Below are 12,552 nucleotides of genomic sequence, written 5' to 3'. Positions count from 1 at the left end.
TCTGTTTTGCCTCTCTCTCTCTCTCCCTCTCTGCTTTGTCTCCCTCTCTCCCTCTCTGCTTTCTCTCTCAATCCCTCAATCTCTCTCTCTCTTTCCCCCTCTCTGCTTTGTTTCTCTCTCTCTTTCCCCCTCTCTGCTTTGCCTCTCCTTCCCCCTCTCTGCTTTGCCTCTCCTTCCCCTCTCCTTCTCCCTCTCTGCTTTGCCTCTCCCTCCCTCTCTCTGCTTTGTCTCTCCCTCCCTCTCTCTGCCTCTCTCTCTCTCTCTCTCTGTCTCTCCCCCTCTCTCTGTCTCCCCCTCTCTCTGTCTCCCCCTCTCTCTGTCTCTCCCTCTCTCTGTCTCTCCCTCTCTCTGTCTCTCCCTCTCTCTGTCTCTCCCTCTCTCTGTCTCTCCCTCTCTCTGTCTCTCCCTCTCTCTGTCTCTCCCTCTCTCTGTCTCTCCCTCTCTCTGTCTCTCCCTCTCTCTGTCTCTCCCTCTCTCTGTCTCTCCCTCTCTCTGTCTCTCTGTCTCTCCCTCTCTCCCTCTCTGTCTCTCCCTCTCTGTCTCTCCGTCTCTCCCTCTCTGTCTCTCCCTCTCTGTCTCTCTGTCTCTCCCTCTCTCTGTCTCTGTCTCTCCCTCTCTCTGTCTCTCTCTGTCTCTCTTTGTCTGTTTTGCCTCTCTCCCTCTCTGCTTTCTCTCTCTCTCTCCCTCTCTGCTTTGCCTCTCTCCCTCCCTCTCTGCTTTGTTTCTCCCTCTCTCTGTCTGTTTTGCCTCGCTCTCTCCCTCTCTGCTTTGTCTCCCTCTCTCCCTTGTCTCCCTCTCTCCCTCTCTGCTTTGTCTCCCTCTCTCCTTTGTCTCCCTCTCTCCCTCTCTGCTTTGTCTCCCTCTCTGCTTTGTCTCTCTCTCTCCCTCTCTGCTTTGTCTCTCTCTCTCCCTCTCTCTGCTTTGTCTCTCTCTCTCCCTCTCTCTGCTTTGTCTCTCTCTCTCCCTCTCTCTGCTTTGTCTCTCTCTCTCCCTCTCTCTGCTTTGTCTCTCTCTTTCCCTCTCTCTGCTTTGTCTCTCTCTTTCCCTCTCTCTGCTTTGTCTCTCTCTTTCCTTCTCTGCTTTGTCTCTCTCTCTCCCTCTCTGCTTTGTCTCTCTCTCTCCCTCTCTGCTTTGTCTCTCTCTCTCCCTCTCTGCTTTGTCTCTCTCTCTCCCTCTCTGCTTTGTCTCTCTCTCTCCCTCTCTGCTTTGTCTCTCTCTCTCCCTCTCTGCTTTGTCTCTCTCTCTCCCTCTCTGCTTTGTCTCTCTCTCTCCCTCTCTGCTTTGTCTCTCTCTCTCCCTCTCTGCTTTGTCTCTCTCTACCTCCCTCTCTGCTTTGTCTCTCTCTACCTCCCTCTCTGCTTTGTCTCTCTCAACCTCTCTCTCTCTGCTTTGCCTCTCTCTCTCTCTGCTTTGCCTCTCTCTCTCTCTGCTTTGCCTCTCTCTCTCTCTGCTTTGCCTCTCTCTCTCTCTGCTTTGCCTCTCTCTCTCTCTGCTTTGCCTCTCTCTCTCTCTGCTTTGCCTCTCTCTCTCTCTGCTTTGCCTCTCTCTCTCTCTGCTTTGCCTCTCTCTCTCTCTGCTTTGCCTCTCTCTCTCTCTGCTTTGCCTCTCTCTCTCGCTCTCTCTGCTTTGCTTCTCTCTCAATCTCTCTCTCTGCTTTGTCTCTCTCTCAATCTCTCTCTCTGCTTTGCCGCTCTCTCAATCTCTCTCTCTGCTTTGCCGCTCTCTCAATCTCTCTCTCTGCTTTGCCGCTCTCTCAATCTCTCTCTCTGCTTTGCCGCTCTCTCAATCTCTCGCTCTGCTTTGCCGCTCTCTCAATCTCTCGCTCTGCTTTGCCGCTCTCTCAATCTCTCGCTCTGCTTTGCCGCTCTCTCAATCTCTCGCTCTGCTTTGCCTCTCTCTCTCTCGCTCTCTCTGCTTTGCCTCTCTCTCTCTCTGCTTTGCCTCTCTCTCTCTCTGCTTTGCCTCTCTCTCTCTCTGCTTTGCCTCTCTCTCTCTCTGCTTTGCCTCTCTCTCTCTCTGCTTTGCCTCTCTCTCTCTCTGCTTTGCCTCTCTCTCTCTCTGCTTTGCCTCTCTCTCTCTCTGCTTTGCCTCTCTCTCTCTCTGCTTTGCCTCTCTCTCAATCTCTCGCTCTGCTTTGCCTCTCTTTCTCTCTTCCTCTGCTTTGCCTCTCTTTCTCTCTTCCTCTGCTTTGCCTCTCTTTCTCTGCTTTGCCTCTCTTTCTCTCTTCCTCTGCTTTGCCTCTCTTTCTCTCTTCCTCTGCTTTGCCTCTCTTTCTCTCTTCCTCTGCTTTGCCTCTCTTTCTCTCTTCCTCTGCTTTGCCTCTCTTTCTCTCTTCCTCTGCTTTGCCTCTCTCTCTCTCGCTCTCCCTGCTTTGCCTCTCGCTCTCTCTGCTTTGCCTCGCTCTCTCGCTCTGCTTTGCCTCTCACTCTCTCGCTCTGCTTTGCCTCGCTCTGCTTTGCCTCTCTCTCTATCTCTCTCGCTCTGCTTTGCTTCTCTTTCTCTCTTCCTCTGCTTTGCCTCTCTCGCTCTGCTTTGCCTCTCTCTCTCGCTCTGCTTTGCCTCTCTCTCTCTCTCACTCTCTCTGCTTTGCCTCTCTCTGCTTTGCCTCTCCCTCGCTGTGCTTTGCCTCTCTCTCGCTCTGCTTTGCCTCTCTCTCGCTCTGCTTTGCCTCTCTCTGCTTTGTCTCGCTCTCTCCCTCTCCGCTTTCTCTCTCTCTCTCCGCCTTCTCTCCCTCTCTCTCCGCTTTGTCTCTCTCTCTCCCTCTCTGCTTTGTCTCTCTCTCTCCCTCTCCGCTTTGTCTCTCTCTCTCCCTCTCCGCTTTGCCTCTCTCCCTCCCTTTTTGCTTTGTTTCTACCTCTCTCTCTCTGCTTTGTCTCTCCCTCCCTCTCCCTCTCTGCTTTGTCTCTCTCTCTCCCTCTCTGCTTTGTCTCTCTCTCTCCCTCTCTGCTTTGTCTCTCTCTTTCCCTCTCTCTGCTTTGTCTCTCTCTTTCCCTCTCTCTGCTTTGTCTCTCTCTTTCCCTGTCTCTGCTTTGTCTCTCTCTCTCCCTCTCTCTGCTTTGTCTCTCTCTCTCCCTCTCTCTGCTTTGTCTCTCTTTCCCTCTCTCTGCTTTGTCTCTCTTTCCCTCTCTCTGCTTTGTCTCTCTCTTTCCTTCTCCCTGCTTTGTCTCTCCCTCTCTGCTTTGTCTCTCCCTCTCTGCTTTGTCTCTCCCTCTCTCTCTCTCTGTCTGTTTTGCCTCTCTCTCTCTCTCCCTCTCTGCTTTGTCTCCCTCTCTCCCTCTCTGCTTTCTCTCTCAATCCCTCAATCTCTCTCTCTCTTTCCCCCTCTCTGCTTTGTTTCTCTCTCTCTTTCCCCCTCTCTGCTTTGCCTCTCCTTCCCCCTCTCTGCTTTGCCTCTCCTTCCCCTCTCCTTCTCCCTCTCTGCTTTGCCTCTCCTTCTCCCTCTCTGCTTTCTCTCTCCCTCCCTCTTTGCTTTCTCTCTCCCTCTCTCTCTCTGCTTTGTCTCTCCCTCCCTCTTTGCTTTCTCTCTCCCTCTCTCTGTCTCTCCCTCTCTCTGTCTCTCCCTCTCTCTGTCTCTCCCTCTCTCTGTCTCTCCCTCTCTCTGTCTCTCCCTCTCTCTGTCTCTCCCTCTCTCTGTCTCTCCCTCTCTCTGTCTCTCCCTCTCTCTGTCTCTCCCTCTCTCTGTCTCTCTCTCTCTCTCTTTGTCTGTTTTGCCTCTCTCCCTCTCTGCTTTCTCTCTCTCTCTGCTTTGCCTCTCTCCCTCCCTCTCTGCTTTGTTTCTCCCTCTCTCTGTCTGTTTTGCCTCGCTCTCTCCCTCTCTGCTTTGTCTCCCTCTCTCCCTTGTCTCCCTCTCTCCCTCTCTGCTTTGTCTCCCTCTCTCCTTTGTCTCCCTCTCTGCTTTGTCTCCCTCTCTGCTTTGTCTCTCTCTCTCCCTCTCTCTGCTTTGTCTCTCTCTCTCCCTCTCTCTGCTTTGTCTCTCTCTCTCCCTCTCTCTGCTTTGTCTCTCTCTCTCCCTCTCTCTGCTTTGTCTCTCTCTCTCCCTCTCTCTGCTTTGTCTCTCTCTCTCCCTCTCTCTGCTTTGTCTCTCTCTGCTTTGTCTCTCTCTTTCCTTCTCTCTGCTTTGTCTCTCCCTCTCCCTCTCTGCTTTGTCTCTCTCTCTCTCGCTCTGCTTTGCTTCTCTCTCTGCTTTGTCTCTCTCTCTCTCTCCCTCTCTGCTTTGCCTCTCTCAATCTCTCACTCTGCTTTGCCTCTCTCAATCTCTCACTCTGCTTTGCCTCTCTCAATCTCTCACTCTGCTTTGCCTCTCTCAATCTCTCACTCTGCTTTGCCTCTCTCAATCTCTCACTCTGCTTTGCCTCTCTCAATCTCTCACTCTGCTTTGCCTCTCTCAATCTCTCACTCTGCTTTGCCTCTCTCAATCTCTCACTCTGCTTTGCCTCTCTCAATCTCTCACTCTGCTTTGCCTCTCAATCTCTCTCTCTGCTTTGCCTCTCTCTCTCTCTCTGCTTTGCCTCTCTCTCTCTCTCTGCTTTGCCTCTCTCTCTCTGCTTTGCCTCTCTCTCTCTGCTTTGCCTCTCTCTCTCTGCTTTGCCTCTCTCTCTCTGCTTTGCCTCTCTCTCTCTGCTTTGCCTCTCTCTCTCTGCTTTGCCTCTCTCTCTCTGCTTTGCCTCTCTCTCTCTGCTTTGCCTCTCTCTCTCTGCTTTGCCTCTCTCTCTCTGCTTTGCCTCTCTCTCTCTGCTTTGCCTCTCTCTCTCTGCTTTGCCTCTCTCTCTCTGCTTTGCCTCTCTCTCTCTGCTTTGCCTCTCTCTCTCTGCTTTGCCTCTCTCTCTCTGCTTTGCCTCTCTCTCTCTGCTTTGCCTCTCTCTCAATCTCTCGCTCTGCTTTGCCTCTCTTTCTCTGCTTTGCCTCTCTCTCTCTCGCTCTGCTTTGCCTCTCTCTCTCGCTCTCTGCTTTGTCTCTCTCTCTCGCTCTCTGCTTTGTCTCTCTCTTTCTGTCTCTCTCTTTCCCTCTCTCTGCTTTGTCTCTCTCTTTCCCTCTCTCTGCTTTGTCTCTCTCTTTCCCTCTCTCTGCTTTGTCTCTCTCTTTCCCTCTCTCTGCTTTGTCTCTCTCTTTCCCTCTCTCTGCTTTGTCTCTCTCTTTCCCTCTCTCTGCTTTGTCTCTCTCTTTCCCTCTCTCTGCTTTGTCTCTCTCTTTCCCTCTCTCTGCTTTGTCTCTCTCTTTCCCTCTCTCTGCTTTGTCTCTCTCTTTCCCTCTCTCTGCTTTGTCTCTCTCTTTCCCTCTCTCTGCTTTGTCTCTCTCTTTCCCTCTCTCTGCTTTGTCTCTCTCTTTCCCTCTCTCTGCTTTGTCTCTCTCTTTCCCTCTCTCTGCTTTGTCTCTCTCTTTCCCTCTCTCTGCTTTGTCTCTCTCTTTCCCTCTCTCTGCTTTGTCTCTCTCTTTCCCTCTCTCTGCTTTGTCTCTCTCTTTCCCTCTCTCTGCTTTGTCTCTCTCTTTCCCTCTCTCTGCTTTGTCTCTCTCTTTCCCCCTCTCTGCTTTGTCTCTCTCTTTCCCCCTCTCTGCTTTGTCTCTCTCTTTCCCCCTCTCTGCTTTGTCTCTCTCTCTCCCTCCCTCTCTGCTTTGTCTCTCTCTCTCCCTCCCTCTCTGCTTTGTCTCTCTCTCTCCCTCCCTCTCTGCTTTGTCTCTCTCTCTCTCCCTCTCTGCTTTGTCTCTCTCTCTCTCCCTCTCTGCTTTGTCTCTCTCTCTCTCCCTCTCTGCTTTGTCTCTCTCAATCTCTCGCTCTGCTTTGCCTCTCTCTCTCGCTCTGCTTTGCCTCTCTCTCTCGCTCTGCTTTGCCTCTCTCTCTCGCTCTGCTTTGCCTCTCTCTCGCTCTGCTTTGTCTCTCTCTCTCTCGCTCTGCTTTGCCTCTCTCTCTCTCGCTCTGCTTTGCCTCTCTCTCTCTCGCTCTGCCTTGCCTCTCTCTCTCTCGCTCTGCCTTGCCTCTCTCTCTCTCGCTCTGCCTTGCCTCTCTCTCTCTCGCTCTGCCTTGCCTCTCTCTCTCTCGCTCTGCCTCGCTCTCTCTCTCGCTCTCTCTGCTTTGCATCTCTCTCTCTCTGCCTCTCTATCAACCTCTCTCTCTGATTTGCCTCTCTCTCTCTGCTTTGCCTCTCTCAATCTCTCTCTCTGCTTTGCCTCTCTCAATCTCTCTCGCTCTCTCTGCTTTGCTTCTCTCTCTCTCTGCTTTGCCGCTCTCTCAATCTCTCTCTGCTTTGCCGCTCTCTCAATCTCTCGCTCTGCTTTGCCTCTCTCTCGCTCTGCTTTGCCTCTCTCTCGCTCTGCTTTGCCTCTCTCTGCTTTGTCTCGCTCTCTCCCTCTCCGCTTTCTCTCTCTCTCTCCCTCTCTGCTTTGTTTCTCCCTCTCTGCTTTGTCTCTCCCTCTCCGCTTTGTCTCTCTCTCGCCCTCTCCGCTTTGTCTCTCTCTCTCCCTCTCCGCTTTGTCTCTCTCTCTCCCTCTCCGCTTTGTCTCTCTCTCTCCCTCTCCGCTTTGTCTCTCTCTCTCCCTCTCCGCTTTGTCTCTCTCTCTCCCTCTCCGCTTTGTCTCTCTCTCTCCCTCTCCGCTTTGTCTCTCTCTCTCCCTCTCCCTCTCCGCTTTGTCTCTCTCTCTCCCTCTCCCTCTCCGCTTTGTCTCTCTCTCTCCCTCTCCGCTTTGTCTCTCTCTCTCCCTCTCCCTCTCCGCTTTGTCTCTCTCTCTCCCTCTCCCTCTCCGCTTTGTCTCTCTCTCTCCCTCTCCCTCTCCGCTTTGTCTCTCTCTCTCTCCCTCTCCGCTTTGTCTCTCTCTCTCCCTCTCCGCTTTGTCTCTCTCTCTCCCTCTCCGCTTTGTCTCTCTCTCTCCCTCTCCGCTTTGTCTCTCTCTCTCCCTCTCCGCTTTGTCTCTCTCTCTCCCTCTCCGCTTTGTCTCTCTCTCTCCCTCTCCGCTTTGTCTCTCTCTCTCCCTCTCCGCTTTGTCTCTCTCTCTCCCTCTCCGCTTTGTCTCTCTCTCTCCCTCTCCGCTTTGTCTCTCTCTCTCCCTCTCCGCTTTGTCTCTCTCTCTCCCTCCCTGCTTTGTCCCTCTCTCTCTCTGCTTTGTCCCTCTCTCTCCTTTGTCCCTCTCTCTTGCTCCCTCTGCTTTGCCTCTCTCTCTCCCTCTCCGCTTTGCCTCTCCCTCTCCCTCTCCGCTTTGCCTCTCCCTCTCCCTCTCCGCTTTGCCTCTCCCTCTCCCTCTCCGCTTTGCCTCTCTCTCTCCCTCTCCGCTTTGCCTCTCTCTCTCCCTCTCCGCTTTGCCTCTCTCTCTCCCTCTCCGCTTTGCCTCTCTCTCTCCCTCTCCGCTTTGCCTCTCTCTCTCCCTCTCCGCTTTGCCTCTCTCTCTCCCTCTCCGCTTTGCCTCTCTCTCTCTCTCCGCTTTGCCTCTCTCTCTCTCTCCGCTTTGCCTCTCTCTCTCTCTCTCCGCTTTGCCTCTCTCTCTCTCTCTCCGCTTTGCCTCTCTCTCTCTCTCTCCGCTTTGCCTCTCTCTCTCTCTCTCCGCTTTGCCTCTCTCTCTCTCTCTCCGCTTTGCCTCTCTCTCTCTCTCTCCGCTTTGCCTCTCTCTCTCTCTCCGCTTTGCCTCTCTCTCTCTCTCCGCTTTGCCTCTCTCTCTCTCTCCGCTTTGCCTCTCTCTCTCTCTCCGCTTTGCCTCTCTCTCTCTCTCCGCTTTGCCTGTCTCTCTCTCTCCGCTTTGCCTCTCCCTCTCTCTCCGCTTTGCCTCTCCCTCTCTCTCTCTCAATCTCATTGGAGCGAAGAAGGATGAGAGGTGCCTTGATAGACGGATACAAGATGATGAGAGGCATAGATAGAGTGGATAGCCAGAGACTTTTTCCCAGGGTGGAAAGGGCTATCACCAGGGGGCATAATTTTAAGGTGATTGGAGGAAGGTTTCGGGGAGATGTCAGAGGTAGGTTCTTTACACAGAGTGGTGAGTGCGTGGAATGCACTGCCAGCGGTGGTAGTAGAAGCAGATACATTAGGGACATTTAAGCGACTCTTGGATAGGTACATGGATGATAGTAGAATGAAGGGTAGGTAGGTCGTTTCATCTCAGATTAGGTTAAAGGTTCGGCACAACATCGTGGGCCGAAGGGCCTGTACTGTGCTGTACTGTTCTATGTTTAATCTCTCTCTCTGCTTTGCCTCTCTCTCTTTCTCTCTCTGCTTTGTCTCTCTCTCTCAATCTCTCTGCTTTCTCTCTCTCTCAGTCTCTCTGCTTTGTCTCTCTCTCTCTGCTTTCGCTCTCTCTCTCAATCTCTCTCTCTGCTTTGTCTGTCTCTCTTTGTCTCCCTCTCTTCGCTTTCTCTCTCTCTCTCCGCTTTGCCCCTCTCTCTCTCTCCGCTTTGCCTCTCTCTCTCTCTCTCCGCTTTGCCTCTCTCTCTCTCTCTCCGCTTTGCCTCTCTCTCTCTCTCTCTCTCCGCTTTGCCTCTCTCTCTCTCTCCGCTTTGCCTCTCTCTCTCTCTCTCCGCTTTGCCTCTCTCTGCTGTGTCTCTCTCTCTCTGCTTTGTCTCTCTCTCTCTCTCTGCTTTGTCTCTCTCTCTCTCTCTCTCTCTGCTTTGTCTCTCTCTCTCTCTCTGCTTTGTCTCTCTCTCTCTCTCTGCTTTGTCTCTCTCTCTCTCTCTGCTTTCCCTCTGTATCTCTGCTTCCCATCTCTCTCTGCTGTGTGTGTGTCTCTCTCTCTCCCCCACCGTCTGACTTTCTCTTTTTATCAAGTTGCAAAAGCTTTGGAGGATTTCCTGCAACGAAATGCCTGGTGACCACAAAGTGAGCAGGGTTGACAGCCCGCTGTCACACCGACACGGGTAAACAGGACACAGACTGAAAAGCAGCTGACTTCTCCGAAATTAAACCAGACAAGTATTTCCACTCCACCTGCAACCGAGTGAGTCAGGGTCAGTCATTGATCCACAGAGTGAGTCAGGGTCAGTCACTGATCCACAGAGTGAGTCAGGGTCAGTCATTTATCCACAGTGTGAGTCAGGGTCAGTCACTGATCCACAGAGTGAGTCAGGGTCAGTCACTGATCCACAGAGTGAGTCAGGGTCAGTCACTGATCCACAGTGTGAGTCAGGGTCAGTCACTGATCCACAGAGTGAGTCAGGGTCAGTCATTTATCCACAGTGTGAGTCAGGGTCAGTCACTGATCCACAGAGTGAGTCGGGGTCAGTCATTGATCCACAGAGTGAGTCGGGGTCAGTCATTTATCCACAGAGTGAGTCAGGGTCAGTCACTGATCCACAGAGTGAGTCAGGGTCAGTCACTGATCCACAGAGTGAGTCAGGGTCAGTCACTGATCCACAGAGTGAGTCAGGGTCAGTCACTGATCCACAGAGTGAGTCAGGGTCAGTCATTTGTCCACAGAGTGAGTCAGGGTCAGTCACTGATCCACAGAGTGAGTCAGGGTCAGTCACTGATCCACAGAGTGAGTCGGGGTCAGTCACTGATCCACAGTGTGAGTCGGGGTCAGTCACTGATCCACAGAGTGAGTCGGGGTCAGTCACTGATCCACAGAGTGAGTCGGGGTCAGTCACTGATCCACAGAGTGAGTCGGGGTCAGTCACTGATCCACAGAGTGAGTCGGGGTCAGTCACTGATCCACAGTGTGAGTCGGGGTCAGTCACTGATCCACAGAGTGAGTCGGGGTCAGTCACTGATCCACAGAGTGAGTCGGGGTCAGTCACTGATCCACAGAGTGAGTCGGGGTCAGTCACTGATCCACAGAGTGAGTCGGGGTCAGTCATTGATCCACAGAGTGAGTCGGGGTCAGTCACTGATCCACAGTGTGAGTCAGGGTCAGTCACTGATCCACAGAGTGAGTCAGGGTCAGTCACTGATCCACAGAGTGAGTCAGGGTCAGTCACTGATCCACAGAGTGAGTCGGGGTCAGTCATTTATCCACAGAGTGAGTCAGGGTCAGTCACTGATCCACAGTGTGAGTCAGGGTCAGTCACTGATCCACAGAGTGAGTCGGGTCAGTCACTGATCCACAGAGTGAGTCAGGGTCAGTCATTTATCCACAGAGTGAGTCAGGGTCAGTCATTTATCCACAGAGTGAGTCAGGGTCAGTCATTTATCCACAGAGTGAGTCGGGGTCAGTCACCGATCCACAGAGTGAGTCAGGGTCAGTCATTTATCCACAGAGTGAGTCAGGGTCAGTCACTGATCCACAGAGTGAGTCAGGGTCAGTCATTGATCCACAGAGTGAGTCGGGGTCAGTCATTTATCCACAGAGTGAGTCAGGGTCAGTCACTGATCCACAGTGTGAGTCAGGGTCAGTCACTGATCCACAGAGTGAGTCGGGGTCAGTCACTGATCCACAGAGTGAGTCAGGGTCAGTCATTTATCCACAGAGTGAGTCAGGGTCAGTCATTTATCCACAGAGTGAGTCAGGGTCAGTCATTTATCCACAGAGTGAGTCGGGGTCAGTCACTGATCCACAGAGTGAGTCAGGGTCAGTCACTGATCCACAGAGTGAGTCAGGGTCAGTCATTTATCCACAGAGTGAGTCAGGGTCAGTCATTTATCCACAGAGTGAGTCAGGGTCAGTCACTGATCCACAGAGTGAGTCGGGGTCAGTCACTGATCCACAGAGTGAGTCGGGGTCAGTCATTTATCCACAGAGTGAGTCAGGGTCAGTCATTTATCCACAGAGTGAGTCAGGGTCAGTCACTGATCCACAGAGTGAGTCGGGGTCAGTCACTGATCCACAGAGTGAGTCAGGGTCAGTCATTTATCCACAGAGTGAGTCAGGGTCAGTCATTTATCCACAGAGTGAGTCAGGGTCAGTCATTTATCCACAGAGTGAGTCAAGGGTCAGTCACTGATCCACAGAGTGAGTCGGGGTCAGTCACTGATCCACAGAGTGAGTCGGGGTCAGTCACTGATCCACAGAGTGAGTCAGGGTCAGTCACTGATCCACAGAGTGAGTCAGGGTCAGTCACTGATCCACAGAGTGAGTCGGGGTCAGTCATTTATCCACAGAGTGAGTCAGGGTCAGTCATTTATCCACAGAGTGAGTCAGGGTCAGTCATTTATCCACAGAGTGAGTCGGGTCAGTCACTGATCCACAGAGTGAGTCGGGGTCAGTCACTGATCCACAGTGTGAGTCAGGGTCAGTCACTGATCCACAGAGTGAGTCGGGGTCAGTCACTGATCCACAGAGTGAGTCGGGGTCAGTCATTTATCCACAGAGTGAGTCAGGGTCAGTCACTGATCCACAGAGTGAGTCGGGGTCAGTCACTGATCCACAGTGTGAGTCAGGGTCAGTCACTGATCCACAGAGTGAGTCGGGGTCAGTCACTGATCCACAGAGTGAGTCGGGGTCAGTCATTTATCCACAGAGTGAGTCAGGGTCAGTCACTGATCCACAGAGTGAGTCAGGGTCAGTCATTTATCCACAGAGTGAGTCAGGGTCAGTCACTGATCCACAGTGTGAGTCAGGGTCAGTCATTGATCCACAGAGTGAGTCGGGGTCAGTCACTGATCCACAGTGTGAGTCAGGGTCAGTCACTGATCCACAGAGTGAGTCAGGGTCAGTCACTGATCCACAGAGTGAGTCGGGGTCAGTCACTGATCCACAGAGTGAGTCGGGGTCAGTCATTTATCCACAGTGTGAGTCGGGGTCAGTCACTGATCCACAGAGTGAGTCGGGGTCAGTCATTGATCCACAGAGTGAGTCGGGGTCAGTCATTTATCCACAGAGTGAGTCAGGGTCAGTCACTGATCCACAGAGTGAGTCAGGGTCAGTCACTGATGCACAGAGTGAGTCGGGGTCAGTCATTTATCCACAGAGTGAGTCGGGGTCAGTCACTGATGCACAGAGTGAGTCGGGGTCAGTCACTGATCCACAGAGTGAGTCAGGGTCAGTCATTTATCCACAGAGTGAGTCGGGGTCAGTCACTGATGCACAGAGTGAGTCAGGGTCAGTCACTGATCCACAGTGTGAGTCAGGGTCAGTCACTGATCCACAGAGTGAGTCAGGGTCAGTCACTGATCCACAGAGTGAGTCGGGGTCAGTCACTGATCCACAGAGTGAGTCAGGGTCAGTCATTTATCCACAGAGTGAGTCAGGGTCAGTCACTGATCCACAGAGTGAGTCGGGGTCAGTCATTGATCCACAGAGTGAGTCGGGGTCAGTCATTATCCACAGAGTGAGTCAGGGTCAGTCACTGATCCACAGTGTGAGTCAGGGTCAGTCACTGATCCACAGAGTGAGTCAGGGTCAGTCATTTATCCACAGAGTGAGTCAGGGTCAGTCACTGATCCACAGAGTGAGTCAGGGTCAGTCATTTATCCACAGAGTGAGTCAGGGTCAGTCATTGATCCACAGAGTGAGTCGGGGTCAGTCATTTATCCACAGAGTGAGTCAGGGTCAGTCATTGATCCACAGAGTGAGTCGGGGTCAGTCATTTATCCACAGAGTGAGTCAGGGTCAGTCACTGATCCACAGAGTGAGTCAGGGTCAGTCACTGATCCACAGAGTGAGTCGGGGTCAGTCACTGATCCACAGAGTGAGTCAGGGTCA

The 12,552-nt window shown here is 52.7% G+C and overlaps 1 protein-coding gene across 1 annotated transcript in view; it reads left to right on the top strand.

Moving 5' to 3' along the window:
* Positions 1-12,552, top strand: part of LOC137359604 (lysocardiolipin acyltransferase 1-like) — a 134,437-nt gene that overhangs the window by 51,537 nt on the left and 70,348 nt on the right. The gene's annotated exons all lie outside the window — the stretch shown is intronic.

Source organism: Heterodontus francisci, unplaced genomic scaffold (assembly GCF_036365525.1).
Source record: "Heterodontus francisci isolate sHetFra1 unplaced genomic scaffold, sHetFra1.hap1 HAP1_SCAFFOLD_461, whole genome shotgun sequence".
Classification (NCBI taxonomy): Eukaryota; Metazoa; Chordata; class Chondrichthyes; order Heterodontiformes; family Heterodontidae; genus Heterodontus; species Heterodontus francisci.
The sequence above is the reverse complement of the archived record's forward strand: the minus strand, read 5'-3'. Positions and strand labels throughout refer to the sequence as shown.